We start from the raw sequence: 17,755 nt of genomic DNA, 5'->3' as shown, positions 1-17,755 counted from the left end.
ACTGAAAACTTCACTTTTTCCCTAAAAACAGGGAAAAAGTTAAGTTTACAGTATAATGAGGGGGGTTACAACCAGTGCTCCCTCTAAGCGGGCGGGTGTTGTGAGCAAAATTTTTTTCGCTGTGCGCTACAAATATCGGGCGCCAGCAAGTTATGAGCCAACTCGCCCGATTCTCCTCTCGCCGCCCTGCCCCGCCGTGCGCTGTGACGTGAAACTTGTGCGCTGGATGTAATATTTTGTGCGCCAGCGCACGCCAGCGCAGCTTAGAGGGAACACTGGTTACAACCCCCCAAACCACCCACAACGCCGCCGTGATCTGTATTAAGTAAAGTGGGGGGGGGGCTCCCCAACAAAACCCCCCGTCGGAGCCCCTAAAAACTGTCATTTTCTTCGGCGCGCGCCTCCATCTTGCGCTCCATTGTCGGCGCGCGCCTTTGTCTTCCGCGGTGTTGTCTATGAACCATTTATGTCCAATGCCAAGGCCTTGCGCTGTACCTGGGATTTCACTTTTCTCCTCAACCTGTTAAGAGTGCTGATGACTTTCTTATTTGGTTTTGTTTTCCAGTCTTGCTAGCGAGCCTGCCACGACCGTGGCTCTGACGGACCCTCCTGGTCCCCTTTAACCCGTCAGGTGTTTCTTCCTAACGCATAATGTAAATGTCTTTTTTTAAAAATATTTGTATAGACTTTTATTCTGACAGCGGGTGAGAGGAAAGCCTGCGGTTTGAAGAAATTATCCAGACTATGGGTTCCTTTTACTAAGCTGTGTTAGGGCTTTAATGCGCGGAATAGCGCGTGCTACATTGCCAGACGCGCTAGACCTTAACGCCAACATTGAGCTGGCGTTAGTTTTTCCGCATAGTGCACGGTAATTTCCTACGTGCGCTAAAAACGCTAGCACACCTTAGTAAAAAGGAGCCCTATGCGTAGAAAGGGTGTCTGCTACAAGGGCGTGGACAAGGATGACAAAATACCCCATCGTTTAAAAGTGGCTTTTAGGATGTTGTGAGGATTGTGGAGATCATGAAGAAATAAATAAAACGTTTGGATCCAAGTTTCAAGTTTATTTAGCTCTTGATATGCCGCTTTTATAAACAAAGCAGTTTCCAATTTATACAAAGTACACTTCTCCCTCGGTATTCGCGGTTTCAGCAATCGTGGTTTCGATTATTCACGGTTTTTAGCTTGCTGGCTCTTTCCCCCCCCCCTAATTACGTCAATTTGCATAGAAAAATCACCGATTCCCAGCCCTTTCTTCGCCGTGTTTTGCTTCTCCTTCAGGAACAGGCCAGGTCTCCCACCATGTTATTCGTGGTTTCAACATAGAAACATAGAAGATGACGGCAGATAAGGGCCATAGCCCATCAGGTCTGCCCACTCTACTGATCCACCCCCAAGTCTACTATCCTAGGGATCCCACTCCTGGTGTAGTAGTTTTTAATGGAAAACAGCGAATAACATATGAAAAAGTTATTTGCGGTTTTTCTATATTTGCGGGTCTGTTAATCCCCTATCACAGCTAATACGGAGGGAGAAGTGTATTAAAATTTTTTTAAATATAAAATAAAGGGAACAAATTCACAGTTACAATACAGACATAACATGATACATTTGAGCAGATGTGGAGGATGCATTGCTTAAAACAAAAGAAAGGGGATCTTTCACATAAGGCCTGATGTCTGAGTGTTTTTTGAATAAGAAAGCTAAGTAGAGATCTCCAAAGCATCTCTGAAATGTTTAGAGATTAGATGTAAAGTTGTTGAGATTCTTTTCTTGTTTCGGGGATCAGTGGTAGGACATTCCACAGTGTGGGTGCGGTTACCGAAAAGATTGTTTTCCGTGTTGTATCATAAAACGACTGACGGACAGAAGGAACTGCAAGGAGATATTGAGAAGAACGTAGAGCCCTATGCAAATCATAAGGGATCAGAAATCTGTCTACGACTGAAGGAATATGATTAGATTGGACTTTGAAAGCCCCAAACTGGGGGTCAGAAATACTGTCAGAACAAGGAGGGAAGGGGAATGGGGACTTGTGTACCGCCTTTTTGTGGCTTTGGCACGTCAAAGCAGTTGGCACTGGCAGATTAAGTGACTCTCCCGGAGTCACAAGGAGCGGCACTGGGATTTGATCTCATGTCCTCTGGGTGCGGAGGCCGCGGCTCTACCAGTGAGCCACACCTTCAGTCTGTCCCAGTACGGCTACTCTTATGTAAGCTGAGTGTAGGACAATCCAGCCATTGTGACATCACTGATGAGGGTGGCTCTTAGACATTGGTGGAATGAGGCATTATGACATCACAATCTCATCGCTGGAATGTTGCTACTCTTGGGTTTGCTGCTGGGCATTTGGGATATGGGTTGGCCACTGCTGGAAACAGGATACTGGGCTTGATGGACCTTCGGTCTGTCCCAGTACGTCAATTCTTATGTGAGCCAAGTATAGGACAGTCGAGCCATTGTGACATCACGGATGAGTTTGGCTCCTAGGCATTGGTGGAATGAGGCATTATGACATCACAATCTCAGCTCTGGAATGTTGCTACTCTTTGGGTTTCTAACAGGTACTTGGGACCTGGGTTGGCCACTGCTGGAAATGATACTGGGCTTGATGAAGGGGTCTTGTATACTGCCTCGTTGTTGCTTTGATATTTCAAAATTGGTGGGCACTGGAGGATTGAATGACTTGCCCAGGGTCACAAGGAGCAGCGCTAGGATTTGATCTGACAACTTCTGGGTGCAGAGGCAGCAGCTCGACCAGTGAGCCACTCCTTGGAGCTGGGCCAGTCCATGAAGGAAAACCGTTCTTAAAACAAAGCTCAACCCCTTTAGGATGGATCTCAGGTTCTCAACGTATGTCGCGCCTCACTGTTGAGTGCTTCAGCTTGGAGTCAAGCAAAATTGGTATTAAGGGGCATTGAAAGACAATCACTAATAGAATGTGCTGTCTGACCTTTGGAAGTGGCTAGAGAAAGGCTCTATCCACGTCCGTTTTGTGACATCTAGCTTTGCGCTTTCAGCAGCCTTAAAACTCTCCTGTGATTTTGGAGGCAGCCGTTGCACAACTCAGATCTCCTCGTGCCATCTTCCACCTTCTGCTGCCTCCCCTATGGCTGTGAGCATTTTGGAGCCAATGTGGAGAAAAAGTGGCCCAGTGGTAAGCTGATAACCAGAGAAGCCAGGGTAAGATTCTGCTTTTGTCACCAGCACTTCACGTACCCTTGGGCGAATCACCTTATCTCCCATCATTTCAGGCGTCCACTTAGATTGTGATGTGATGTGATTCTTGTATCCTGCTAACTCCCACCAAACAGTGGTTCAAAAGAGTTAACAAAATGAAATGAGGGAGAAAAGAACAATTCTGAAAGATAGTAAGTAAAAAAAACTCTTCTAACTATATAGGGTTTTAAACTTTTACAGAAAGAGTAATAAGAAGGAGATGCTCATAGATCAGAAGTCAAGGAAAGCCATACTTGGACTTCCAGATAACAGTTCTCTCAAATTTTATTAAACTAAACTAAACCTTAGGTTTGTATACCGCGCCATCTCCACAAGCGTAGAGCTCGGCACGGTTTACAGGGTTAGGTTGAAAAGGAGCTACAATGAAGGGTTATAGGAAAGGAGCTAGGAAGATAAAGAGGGACAGGGTACCAAAAAGCGGGAGGTGTTAGATTTTTGAAAAGAGCCAAGTTTTCAGGTGTTTGCGGAAGGATTGGAGGGAGCTTGAAATTCTGAGCGGGGATGTGAGGTTGTTCCAGAGTTCTGTGGTTCTAAAGGGGAGGGATGTTCCTAGTTTTCCTACGCGGGATATACCTTTTGTAGAGGGGAATGATAGTTTCAGTTTTGGGGAGGATCTAGTGGAATTAGGGTTAGAGGAATTCCAGAAGAGTGGGATAACGGGAGGGAGGATGCCATGTAGGATCTTGAAGGCTAAACAGGCACTCTGGAGTGAACTGGGAGCCAGTGAAGTTTGGACAAGAGTGGGGAGACGTGGTCGAACTTGCCTTTTGCGAAAATAAGCTTGGCCACGGTGTTCTGGATTAGCTGAAGTCTATGGAGTTTTTTTTTAGTTAGGCTTAAATAGATGGAGTTGCAATAATCCAGTCTAGAGAGGATGGTGGATTGAACAAGGACGACAAAGTGAGAATGATGAAAGTACGATCTCACTTTCCTCAGCATATGAAGACTAAAGAAGCATTTTTTAACCAAGAAGTTGAGGTGGTCATTGAAGGAGAGAGAGGAGTCTATGATGATGCCAAAGACTTTGCTTGAAAACTCAGGCTGAAGAGTGGAGCCGGAATATAATGGGATGGAGGTGGGTAAATGATCTAATATTGGGCCAAGCCAAAGTAATTTTGTTTAGGACTCATTCAATTTCATTTGTACAGAATGTGCCCAGGAATGGAGGTTCATTATACATGCGGATATGTTCTCAGCGAGATTAGTGAGGTTCGAGTCGGTCTCGAGGAGGATGAGGATATAGGTGTAGAGAGTTTCCAGGGGGGATAGGTGAAGAAGTTTCAGAGAGGACATGTAAATATTGAAAAGGATTAACAAATTTCAACCAAAGATGAAAAAAATAAAATAAAATAAATGAGTTTCTGGCTCTAGAAATCCTAAGATTAGAAGGAAATGAAAATAAACCAAGTAAATATTCCAGAGCAGACCCATCAAACATCTTAAATATTACTGCTTGCCCTGGATCAGTAGCATGAAATGTTGCTACTCTTTGGGATTTTAGAATCTTGTTACTCTGGGATTCCGGAATCTTGCTACTCTTTAGGATTCCGGAATCTTGCTACTCGGGATTCTGTATGGAATGTTACTACTCCTTCGGTTTTGGCCAGGTACTAGGGACCTGAATTGGCCACCGTGAGAGCGAGCTACTGGGCTTGATGGACCATTGGTCCGACCTAGTAAGGCTATTCTTATGTTCTATATATAGGCCAATTTAAGAAGCATAGGTTGTAAGTTCTTTTGGGCAGGACATACTGTACCTGAATAATTATCACAACTCTAGGTCTTTGTGCATATGATATTATTGTTTTTGACGGAGATGATCCCTGCTCGCAGGTCTGGGAATCAGTTTTAAATACAGGCATGAAGTTCTGGCCACTAGAATCCAAATTTCAAATGTTGTTAAAATGTCCATGCACTGAATCTTGGAAATGTATTCATGATATTTGGAAGTCAGAAGAAATGTCAAATCAAGATAGCCCACCGCATAATAAAGTGAGTTTATAGATACTACCATCCTTTCTGTACACTGCTATATATGCAGGTTCTTTCTCTGACCCTAGTGGGCTCACAATATAAGTTTTGGGTCTGGGGAAATGGGGGGGGGGGGTTAAGTGACTTGCCAAGGGTCACAAGGAACTGCACTGGAAGTTGAACCCAGTTCCCCGGGATCAAAGCCCACAGGATCAAAGCTACTGTTACGATGGCACTGGGTAGTAATGTTAGTGATTTTTTTTTTTATGATGCACGCTCTCCAGACCACCTTTCTCAGTTGATGTGAATAGCAGTCCCTAAAATTAAAGTTTTAAAAGTTTGCAGGATCTTAAATCTCATCATTGCTGCGTAACATTTTGTATTGTGGGTGGACTCATTCTCCACTCCCTCAATGCTTAAGATGAGAAAGAAAAAGAAAGATCAGTTTGAGAAACAAGAAGCTGGCTTTTTAGATGACTGTTTTAGATGTCTTTTTTTAAAATATAAAGTACTTTCAGATGAAGGTTACTATCAAACCTCTCAACTAGGGATTGAAAATAACATTACAGTATTCATCTGTGGGTGTAGTTTGCCCCTTGTGCCACTAGATGCCAGTAACACATTTAATTCTGTCTCTGAGACAGGATCTCTTGCACTGCAAACCTAAAAGTCCTGTCTTGGGATTTAGGTCCCAGTACAGGAATGCTATGTCAGAGGTCTATTGTAGAACACCTTGATAGGGAAGAAGTAAAATAGTTTAGTCATAAAGTCGTGTCTTAGCTAAGGTAAGTGGACTAAGAGAAAACTCAAGGATAACGTGGTGATGTCACTTTCTGTGGAGGAACCAAATTAATGTGGAAAGAACCAGGAAAAGTAACCAAAAGAACCCATTTTCAGCCTGAAATGACACTGAGATTTTTGATAACTAGTATAAACACTTGTCGTCAAGTCTCCACCTTGCCAAACATATAGGCGACTACGCATGGTGGAGTCGTCTTCTCTTGTCCCCTGAGATGCACGGTAACCCCGATTGCAGCATGTGACAATAGGGTGAACTACAATACTGGAGAACTACAATACAGACCCCCAAAACATCAAGAAGACCTAGATTTGGAATTAATCGGAGATATAGAGAATATCACCTTGCGGGGGGACACAGTATTGGTAGGTGACTTCAACATGCCCGATGTGGATTGGGTCACGCTTTCCTCTGCTTCCGGCAGCAGCAGGAAGCTATTAAACTCTTTGAATGGAGCAGGACTCAGGCAACTGGTATTTGAGCCAAAAAGGGATCAGGCAATTTTGGACCTGGTACTTACCAACGGAGAAAGTATCACAGAGGTCTCGGTGGGTGAAACTTTGGCCTCCAGTGACCACAATATGATATGGTTCAATCTCAGGAAAGGTTTCACGAAATCTACCACATTGACCAAGGTTCTCAAGTTCAAGGACACAAACTTCCAGGACATGGGAGACTTCGTTCACCAGGCGCTACAAACCCAAGCAGATACCGACAGCGTGGAAGAAATGTGGTCAACTTTGAAAACCACCATACAGGAAGCAACAAACCGCTATGTTAAATCAGTAAGCAAACGGAGTAGGAACAACAAGCCACAGTGGTTCTCTATGGAGATCTCAGACCTCATCAAAGAGAAGAAAAAAGCATTCATCTCTTACAAACAATCAGGGACACAGGACTCCAGAGTAGATTATCTGACCAAATCAAGAGCCGTCAAAGCGGCAGTTAGAGAGGCCAAATTCCGCATGGAGGAGTCTCTAGCAAAGAATATCCAGAAGGGAGATAAATCCTTCTTCAGGTATATTAGTGACAGGAAAAAGAACTCAGGTGGGATAGTACGACTCAGAAAACCAGACGGAGACCATGTGGAGACGGACTCGGAAAAGGCCCAACTGTTAAATGAATACTTCTGTTCAGTCTTCACCCGCGAGGTGCCGGGAATCGGCCCTCAACCACATACAAGGATTAAATCAGTAGACCCGTTTAGTAATTTCAAATTTACACCCAGCAGCGTCTACTGCGAGCTGTCAAAAATCAAGGTCAACAAGGCAATGGGGCCTGACAACCTACACCCTAGGGTACTCAGGGAGTTGGGAGATGTCTTGGCGGAACCACTATCTGCGCTCTTTAATCTCTCCCTTAGTACAGGTAACGTCCCGATGGACTGGAAGACGGCTAACGTCATTCCACTACACAAGAAAGGCTCCAGGGTGGATATGGCAAACTACAGACCAGTGAGTCTCACTTCAATAGTGAGCAAACTAATGGAAACCCTAATCAAACACCAAATGGATAGGATCATGGACGAGGAGAATCTGCGGGATCCCCGCCAACATGGATTTACTAAGGGGAGATCGTGCCAATCCAACCTGATCGGCTTCTTTGACTGGGTGACGAGGAAGCTGGATGTTGGTGAGTCCCTGGACATCGTCTATCTGGATTTCAGCAAAGCATTTGATAGCGTGCCACACCGCAGGTTGCTGAACAAGATGAGTTCTTTAGGTTTGGGCGACACTTTAACCAAATGGGTTGGGAACTGGCTTGGAGGTAGGCTTCAGAGGGTGATGGTGAATGGCACTCCCTCCGAGATGTCGGAGGTGATAAGTGGAGTGCCACAGGGCTCCATCCTGGGCCCAATCTTGTTCAACATCTATATAAGAGACCTGACAGAAGGGCTTCGAGGTAAAATAACATTGTTTGCCGATGATGCCAAACTGTGCAATGTAGTGAGCAAAAGCACAACAGACAAAAAAGCAATGACAGACGATATGGTGCATGACTTACTTCTGCTGGAGCACTGGTCTAGGTCCTGGCAACTCAGTTTCAATGCCAAAAAATGCAAAGTCATGCACCTGGGAAGCCAGAATCCATGCAAGATCTACACCCTAAATGGCGAGATCCTGACAAGAACTGTAGCAGAAAGAGACTTGGGAGTGATTGTCAGGGAAGACATGAAGTCGGCTACCAAGTGGAGCAAGCTTCATCCAAAGCAAGGCAAATCATAGGTTGCATACGCAGGAGTTTCATCAGCCGTAAACCTGAAGTCATTATGCCACTGTATAGATCCATGGTGAGACCGCACCTGGAGTACTGTGTGCAATTCTGGAGGCCGCATTACCGCAAGGATGTGCTGAGACTGGAGTCGGTCCAGAGGATGGCCACCAGGATGGTCTCGGGACTCAGGGAGCTCCCGTACGAGGAGCGGTTGGGGAATTTGCAGCTCTACTCACTCGAGGAGTGTCGAGAGAGGGGAGATATGATCGAGACATTCAAATATCTCACGGGCCGCATCAAGGTGGAAGAAGACATCTTCTTCTTCAAGGGTCCCGCGGCAACAAGGGGGCATTCGTGGAAAATCAGGGGCGGGAAACTGCACAGTGACACTAGGAAGTTCTTCTTCACTGAAAGGGTGGTTGATCGCTGGAATAGTCTTCCACTTCGGGTTATTGAGGCCACCAGTGTGGCGGATTTTAAGGCCAGATGGGATAGACATGTGGGATCTATCCGCAAAGATAGATAGCGAGGATCACTGGAGTGGGCAGACTTGATGGGCCGTGGCCCTTATCTGCCGTCTATTTCTATGTTTCTATGGTTCTATCTATTGCTAGGGTTACCAGAAGTCTGGATTTTCCCGGATGGCTTTTCAAAACCCGGCACTTTGTCCAGGTTTTGAAAAGCTTCCCATCATAATCGCGTTGCCAAGGGGCATCTGCGCATGCGCGATGTCATTGCGTCATGTCCGCACATCGGGGGTGGGGGGGAGGGGATATGGCAGGGCACAGGCAGAACTGGGCAGTCCTGGGGGCGTGGCCATGGGTCCGGATTTTCCTGAAGGAAAATCTGATAACCCTATCTATTGTCACAGACTGTTCCCACTATTCTTGCCCAGATCTTTCAGTGGTACCAACCTATATGGGGAATGTACTTCATTTGGTAGGGATGACTCAAGAGGAAGCACTGAAAACTTTCTGCAATCTTCTCCCTTGGACACAGGGAGAGAGAATCCAGCATTTTAGCCAGTCAAGTTTGGCCCAGGAGCTGGTTAATTTCAGCATGCAATGCAGAACAGTGGTCACAAGAGGGCAGTATTGGCACACACACACACACACATCCATGCACTGTGCCCATGCATTCGCGGCTTGGGGCTAGCAGACTCCTCTCTCGGAGAGCCACACTGTCCGTATGTGCTTAGTCAGCAGATTCACAGGAGGTGCTGCTGGGAGTCTCCTGTCTCTCCTGATACACTGAAGACTTCATCCTAATCTGTAATTTATCCCTTTTGTGAGAAATTAAAAATAAATAGAAATAAAGGAATATATATTTAATGTATTTTATTGAAAGTAATGCAGATAACCAGGCATGTAAATAAGACCAAAGACAACAACTGCATTGTATAAGAAATAAGCAAAATGCAATCACATTTTTATGTTTCCTCCCACCCTCCCACCTCCCTCCCCTGCCATGATATCCAAAAGAACGATCATACATGCTCTAAAAATAAAAAGATGATGAAAACTGGTCACAGGCTGAGTTATCTGCTTTGGGCAATTGGTGTTAAAGAGAAGAAATTCATATTTAGAATACAAGTAAATCAAAAATTAAAGACAATTGTTAAATTACATGATAACCGGAACAGAGCTAGCAAAATGCAACATATGTACTCGTACAGTGCAGCGTTCGGCCTTTAGTCGTGTGGCAGCCACGAGTTCAGAAACATGGATGCTCCATTGCAAGGTTGCACCATCGAAGACCAAGGTGCCATAGTGCGCATTCTTTGGGGCAGACGGATAACGGTGTCTCAATTGGCTACAAATTTGGATATCAGCTATGGACCTGCATTTGCCCTAATGCATGAAGACTTGGGATAGAGGAAAGTCTGCGTACGATGGGTTCCCAAACAGCTCAAGCAACAGTGTGTGGAAGCTGCGACCCAGTTCCTGAGATGGGATGAAGAAGATCCGAGTATTCTGGAGAGAATTGTTACCGGCGACGAGACATGGGCGCATCACTGCGACCCACGGAGCAAAAGCCAAAACACGGTGAAGTAAAGGAAATGGTGCTCACCTGGCTTCGGAAGCAGCCGATAAGATTCTCTGAAGGAATGCAGAATCTAGTTGAACGATACAACAAATGCGTCAAGATGGTAAAGGGGATGGAACTCCTCTCGTATGAAGAAAGACTAAAATGGTCAGAGCCTTTCAGCTTGGAAAAGAGACAGCTGAGGGGAGATAGGATTGAAGTCTACAAAATCCTGAGTGGAGTAGAACGGGTACAAGTGGATCGATTTTTCACTCCGTCAAATATTACAAAGATTGGGGGACACTCTATGACGTTACAGGGAAATAGTTTTAAAACCAATGGGAGGAAATATTTTTTCATTCAGGGAATGGTTAAACTCTGGAAAGCGTTGCCAGAGGATGTGGTAAGAGCGGATAGCGTAGCTGGTTTTAAGAAATATTTGGACAAGTTCCTGGAGGAAAAGTCCATAGTCTGTTATTGAGAAAGACACGGGGGAAGCCACTGCTTGCCCTGGATCGGTAGCATGGAATGTTGCTACTCTTTGAAATTCTAGAATCTAGTTACTCTCTGGGATTCCGGAATCTTGCTACTCCTTGGGGTTCTGTTTGGAATGTTGCTACTTTTGGGTTTTGGCCAGGTACTAGGGACCTGGATTGACCACCATGAGAATGGGCTACTGGACTTGATGGACCATTGGTCTGACCCAGTAAAGCTATTCTTAGTTCTTATGTTCTCCTTTAATCACCTCATAAAGAGTGGAATTAAGATATATAGAAATGGAAGCGCATTTTCTGAGTTATCATTTGATATATATATTTTTATTTTTTTTTTTTAACTGAAATTCCACTTTCTGTTCTAATCTGGTATTTTGTTCTCTGGAATTTTTATAGTGAAAGGGAAAGAAGGTGCCAAGCCTCGACGCAAAGCAAAACCAACAAAGTGAGGCACTAGAGATGTCAAATCCAACCTGTGGTCACAAATCCTTTATTTGCAGTTTGTATGAAAATTTTATAACAAGCCTGTGCATTGTTGTTTTTTAAGACACCTAAGAACATATGAATAGCCTTCCTGGGTCAGGCCAATGGTCAATCAAGCCCAGTAGCCCATTCTCACGGTGGCCAATCCAGGTCACTAGTACCTGGCCAAAACCCAAGGAGTAGCAACATTCCATACAGAATCTCAAAGAATAGCAAGATTCCGGAATCCCAGAGTAACAAGATTCCGGAATCCCAAAGAGTAACAAGATTCTAGAATCCCCAGAGTAGCAACATTCCATGCTACCGATCGTGGGCAAGCAGAGGCTTCCCCCATGTCTTAATAACAGACTATGGACTTTTCCTCCAGGAACTTGTCCAAACCTTTCTTAAAACCAGCTACGCTATCCACTCTTACCACATCCTCTGGCAACGCGTTCCAGAGCTTAACTATTCTCTGGCGTTAGGCATCGTGAAGCGCCTCCTTACCTGCAGTTCACATGAAAGAAAGGCACCAGAAATGTAGGCCTTGAAAACCCTGGCTGCGCCCTTGCGTTATTGACACACGATCGGTTGCCTTGTTTTAGGTGGCTGCCATTTATGTAATCCAGTCCAAAGGGTCTCTCACCCTTCCTACCAACATCACTTCAGTTTTTGCGAGGTTCACAATCAATTTACGCTCTCTCATTCACACATTAACTGCGCGCAAATATGCCGTCAACTTGTCTCTTTCAATTCATTTTGACAGTCTGCCATAGGAAAGAAAAATGCTATTGATTGATTGATTTAAAATATTTCTAGCCTGCTTATCCAACAATTCTAGATGGGTACCAGCATGACATATATAATAACAATAAGTAAAACATACCCTCAAATATACAAAACAAAGACAAATTTAACAAGACCATCAAAAATAAAATCTTTTAAAATCATGCCCTCCGCCCCTTTTGACTAACCCCCTCTTCTACGAAACCGCGCTAGCGTTTTTTAGTGCAGACAGCTGCGCCGAATGGCCTGCGCTGCTTCCGACGTTCATTGAGTTCCAATGAGCGTCGGGAGCAGCGCGGGCCATTCAGCGCGGCTCTCTGTGCTAAAAACTGCTAGCGCGGTTTCATAGAAGAGGGGGTAAGAATCAAGAAAGAATGATACATCCCCCCCCCCCCCATGCCCCTGCTTGTCACTTGACAAAGCAACGCTCAAACAAAACCGTTTTCAGACCTTTTCCAAACTGCTGGAATGTAGAAATCTGTCTTAATTCCAACGGTAAGGCGTTCCGACACACCGGACCCTGCGTCAACAGCACAGCCTTGCGACTCACTGAGAGCTTGACAACACTCGACGGAGTCGCCTCCGAACACATCTTGTCTGATGAGCGCAACGCACGCACAGGGCGGTACAACTGCAAAACAGAACGCAACACCAATGGACAATTGAAAATGATGCGCAAGACCTTAAATTCAATCCGCGCTGCTCTCTGAAATCTGCTAATTGTGCGATCCGCATGCCCTACTCCACATGACTCCACCAAAAGAGTTATGGCTACTTTAATATCTTTAACATTAAAAACGTTTTTAACTAATGGGAAATTGAGAGGCCCGATTGACTTTCTAATAAACTGCTAAGGAGTTATTGCAGCCAAAACAAACAAGTGGTCAAATATATATATATATTTTTTGTAATATATTGGAGCCTATTGATCTATTAAATTTAATGTCCGACTAATGTTTTCATTGGATTTTCAATGTCCAATCTGTTTCCTTGTCTGGACTTTTGTATCTTCCATAGCTCAGCCCTACTGGGAGCATAACGGTATTATTTTAGGACCTGTTGTGTTTTCTGTTCAGTTTTATTATTTTAGAAGGACGATAAATGAAATTGAACTAAAAATAAATTATGGACAGACTGAGCTACTTCAAGTTCTGGAGCAGTGTCAGGTCGAGCGCTTTCTCTGTCCCAGCCCTACAGCCATATGGTTACCGGGAGTTCAACCTGCTCTTCCGGGCATGTTCGCAGTAACGATGGTTTTCCACAGGTGGTTGTGGAATGAATTAGCAGGGAGCAGTTATCTAGGAGCTGATATTCCAAAGAAGCTGAGCTCCTGAAGGTATACTCTTAAAATTTGGGCCCCTAGTTTCAGCTGAAAATTCATCTCAATTTAGGGCTTAGAAGTTTTTATGGTGCAACTAGAAAAGGTTCAAAGAAGGGTGTCCAAAATGATTACGAGGACGGACCATATGAGAAAAGGCTCGAGAGGTTAGGACTCTTCAGCTTGGAGCTCGGGGGACATGATAGTAGGTCTACAAAATACCAGTTTTGACTGTTTACTCTCTAAATGTACAAAGACTAGGGAACGCTCCATGAATAATAATAATAATAACTTTATTTTTATATACCGCAATACCACAGAGCGGTTTACAGAGGAAGAGACTGTATACAGACAGCGATATTACAAAAAAAATGTTCAAAATTACATTAACGTGGTAAAATTAATCAATTTTTCCTGGAAGCGTTTTAGAAGTGCATCATGGTAGAAATGGAGTCAAAGAAATTTGTCAAAGAGATAAGTTTTGATTGGCTTCCTAAAAGTTTGGTAAGAAAGTGCGTTTGAGATAAAGGGCTCCTTTTACGAAGGCGCGGTAGTGGTTTAAGGCGCGTAATAGAGCGCCCTAAACCGCCGGCCACGCCAGCCGCTGCCGCCTCCTTTTGAGCAGGCGGTAGTTTTTTGGCTAGCGCGTGATTAAAAGTCAGGCGCGCTGAAGCCGTTAATGCGGCTTCGTAAAAGGAGCCCAAAGTTGGTTAAACATTTCTTCCATTCGCCCGCTTGGAACGATAATGTTCTATCGAGGAATCTCTTGTAGATACAGCCCTTCAAGGATACACTACGTGTACAAGTTAATAATAATAATAATTTTATTCTTGTATACCGCCATATCCAATAAGTTCTAGGCGGTTCACATCCGTTAATTAAGATCCGCGATGACACACGGATTTACAAAATTTTAACAAAGTTACAGGTAATGAAGAGGGGAGCGTGGGAACGCTTTAACTGAGATTTAGCAGAGGTAAAGGTAATACAGAAGGTAGGGTTGGAAAGTATGAGATAACGAGAGAGAGAGAGAGACCAAGTGGGGGGAGGGGGGGAAGTGGGGGAGCAGAAGGAACGGGGTGAGTGTGGGAAAGGGGAGAAGCAGGGGGCAAGGGGGTTAAAAGACCTGTTTGCGGAAAAGGTGCGTTTTGAGAAATTTTCTAAAACTAAGGTAAGGGGGGGGGGGGGCCTCGAGTATCATTTGTGCCTGGAAAGTCGAAATGATGGGATAGATAGATTGGGGATGAACCTGTTATGGTTTTGAAGCAAAGGCAAGCAAGCTGAAAAATAACCCTTGCTTCCATGGGCAGCCAGTGTAGTGTTTTTTTTTTTTGTAATATGGGCTTACGTGATCCGATTTCTTGAGACGGACTGCAGCGTTCTGACCGATTCTCAGTCGTTTCATGATTTTCTTAAAAGATCCCAAGTATATAATATTGCAATAGTCTAAGATACTTAAGATCAAAGATTGAACCAGCAGTCGAGAAGAGAAGAAGTCAAAATAGTGTTTAATGGTACAAAGTTTTCATAAAGTGAAAAAACATTTTTTAACCTGAGAGTTGGGGTGATCTTCAAAAGCCAAGCTTCGGTCCAAGATGACACCCAGGATTTTGATGGTAGAATTAATTGGGTCGTCTGGGGTGATAGTGCCCGAAGATCTAAAGGCAAAAAAACAGTGTGGCAAGGCAGTGGCTGCTGCCAGAAGGATTCTGGGCTGTATAAAGAGAGGCGTAGTCAGTAGAAGGAAGAAGGTGTTGATGCCCCTGTACAGGTCATTGGTGAGGCCCCACTTGGAGTATTGTGTTCAGTTTTGGAGACCGTATCTGGCGAAAGACGTAAGAAGACTTGAGGCGGTCCAGAGGAGGGTGACGAAAATGATAGGAGGCTTGCGCCAGAAGACGTATGAGGAGAGACTGGAAGCCCTGAATATGTATACCCTAGAGGAAAGGAGAGACAGGGGAGATATGATTCAGACGTTCAAATACTTGAAGGGTATTAACGTAGAACAAAATCTTTTCCAGAGAAAGGAAAATGGTAAAACCAGAGGACATAATTGAGGGGTGGTAGATTCAGGGGCAATGTTAGGAAATTCTACTTTACGGAGAGGGTGGTGGATGCCTGGAATGCGCTCCCGAGAGAGGTGGTGGAGAGTAAAACTGTGACTGAGTTCAAAGAAGCGTGTCATGAACACAAAGAGTCTAGAATCAAAAAATAAGATTAAATATTGAACTAAGGCCAGTACTGGGCAGACTTGAACGGTTTGTGTTTTTATATGGCCGTTTGGTGGAGGATGGGCTGGGGAGGGCTTCAATGGCTGGGAGGGTATAGATGGGCTGGAGTAAGTCTTAACAGAGATTTTGGCAGTTGGAACCCAAGCATAGTACCGGGTAAAGCTTTGGATTCTCGCCCAGAAATAGCTAAGAATAAAAAAAAATAAAATAAAATAAAATAAAAAATTTAAATTGAATCAGGTTGGGCAGACTGGATGGACCATTCGGGTCTTTATCTGCCGTCATCTACTATGTTACTATGTCTGACCCATTTAAGCTACAAGGTAACACTTTTAAAACAAATACGAGGGCAAATCAAAAATTAAAGGCAATTTTGTTAAATTATTATGCGTTAACTTGAACAGAGCTGGCGAAATGCGACCTATGCACTTGTGTTTTGCCTGTTGGATAGTTCGTCCGTGCACAGTGCGGCGCTTGGCCTTTAGTTGTGTGGCAGCCATGAGGTCAGCAACGCGGACACTCCGTTGCAAGGTTGCACCATCGACGACCAACGGGCAGCAGGGCGCTTTCTTTGGGCAGAGGGAGAGAAACCTGTGGAAATTCACCGTCGGGTATTGGCTCGGTCTGGACATGGCACCGCGAATCGGCGACAGGTTTGTGAGTGGGTAAAAAGGTTTAAAGTGGGAAGAACAGGTCGTTCTGGGTCGCCCGTCAACATCGCGCACGCTAGAGCGCGTTTCAGGAGGCCCACGAGGCTGGATCCCGCTCGCTCACTGCTCTCTCGTTCAACAAAATGCCGATCGCACAGTTGATTGCGTTCTCAACCAAAGGGGATCTTTTACGCACCCCCTGTTTCACCGAGGTGCGCTATGCATTTTAACACGTACTGCATGTACACACGTGCTAACTGCTAATGCATCCATAGACTTAACATGCATATGTTAGCATTTAGCGCGCGCTAAAAAGCACAACGCACCTTAGTTCAGGGACGGTATTGGCAGAGGCAAAGTTTCTCTAACGAGGTATAAATTCACATGCAACACTTCCTCCCCTATCCTTTTCCAAAATTCACTCCAGTCAGCATACAATAAGGCTGTCAGCTGAACTTAGTAGCAAGATAACAGACACACTTACAGCTGTGAAGATCTCCGTCGCCTGGGACTGGCAGCTGCAAAAATCTCCTTAGGAAGTAGGAGGTTGGATGCCGGTTCGGAAGCTGATGCTTGGAGATTCCTCCCCTCTCCCCTTCTAAATACAGGAACATAGTAGATGGTCCATCCAGTCTGCCCAACCTTAATTTAAATTTTTCTTCTTCTTAGCTATGAATCCAAAGCTCTGCCCGGTACTGTTCTTAGGTTCCAACTCCTAAAGTCTCCGTCAAAGCTCACTCCAGCCCATCTACACCCTCCCAGCCATTGATGGCCTCCCCAGCCCATCCTCCACCAAATGGCCATATTCAGACACAGACCGTGCGAGTCTGCCCAGTACTGGCCTTAGTTCTTCAATATTTACTATTGTTTTCTGATTCTAGATCCTCTGTGTTCATCCCACACTTCTTTGAACTCCGTCACCCTTTTCATCTCCACCACCTCTCTCGGAAGCGCATTCCAGGCATCCACCACCCTCTCCGTCCAGAAGAATTCCCTTACATTGCTCTTGAGTCTCCCACCCCTCAACCTCAAATTATGTCCTCTGGTTTTACCATTTTCCTTTCTCTACCTTTTTCATGTGCTGTGGAATGCTCGCTCTGTCTCCAACAAGCTCGCTTACGTCCACGATCTCTTTCTCTCTCATTCTTTCCACCCGCTTGCACTAGCCGAGACCTGGCTCTACTCTGAAGACTCTCCTTCACTTGCCCTACGTCATGGAGGTTACCTTTTCTCTCATAAGCCTCGCCCAGTTGGTCAAGGAGGATGGGCTGGGCGGTTACTCTCACCTTCAATCTCGCTCCTTGGTGTGGTAGATCTCACTGTTTGGGATGGTTCACCCTTGGCATCTCTGCTCACATAACGTATAGGATACTGCACAGTACCCACCTTACCCTTGAATCTAGATGAAGGCATTATGTCAGCAGCAGCAACTGCAGTCATAATAACAAAGATTTGCCGGATGTTATCAAGCGGCGGTAGAGACGTTTAACCGCAGGCTGGTGAGGTAAATGCTCCAAAGCTCATTCAATTCCTATGAGCGTCGGAGCAATTACTTTGTCAGCCCC

Source organism: Geotrypetes seraphini, chromosome 2, assembly GCF_902459505.1.
Source record: "Geotrypetes seraphini chromosome 2, aGeoSer1.1, whole genome shotgun sequence".
NCBI lineage: Eukaryota > Metazoa > Chordata > Amphibia > Gymnophiona > Dermophiidae > Geotrypetes > Geotrypetes seraphini.
This window is presented reverse-complemented; position numbering follows the sequence as displayed.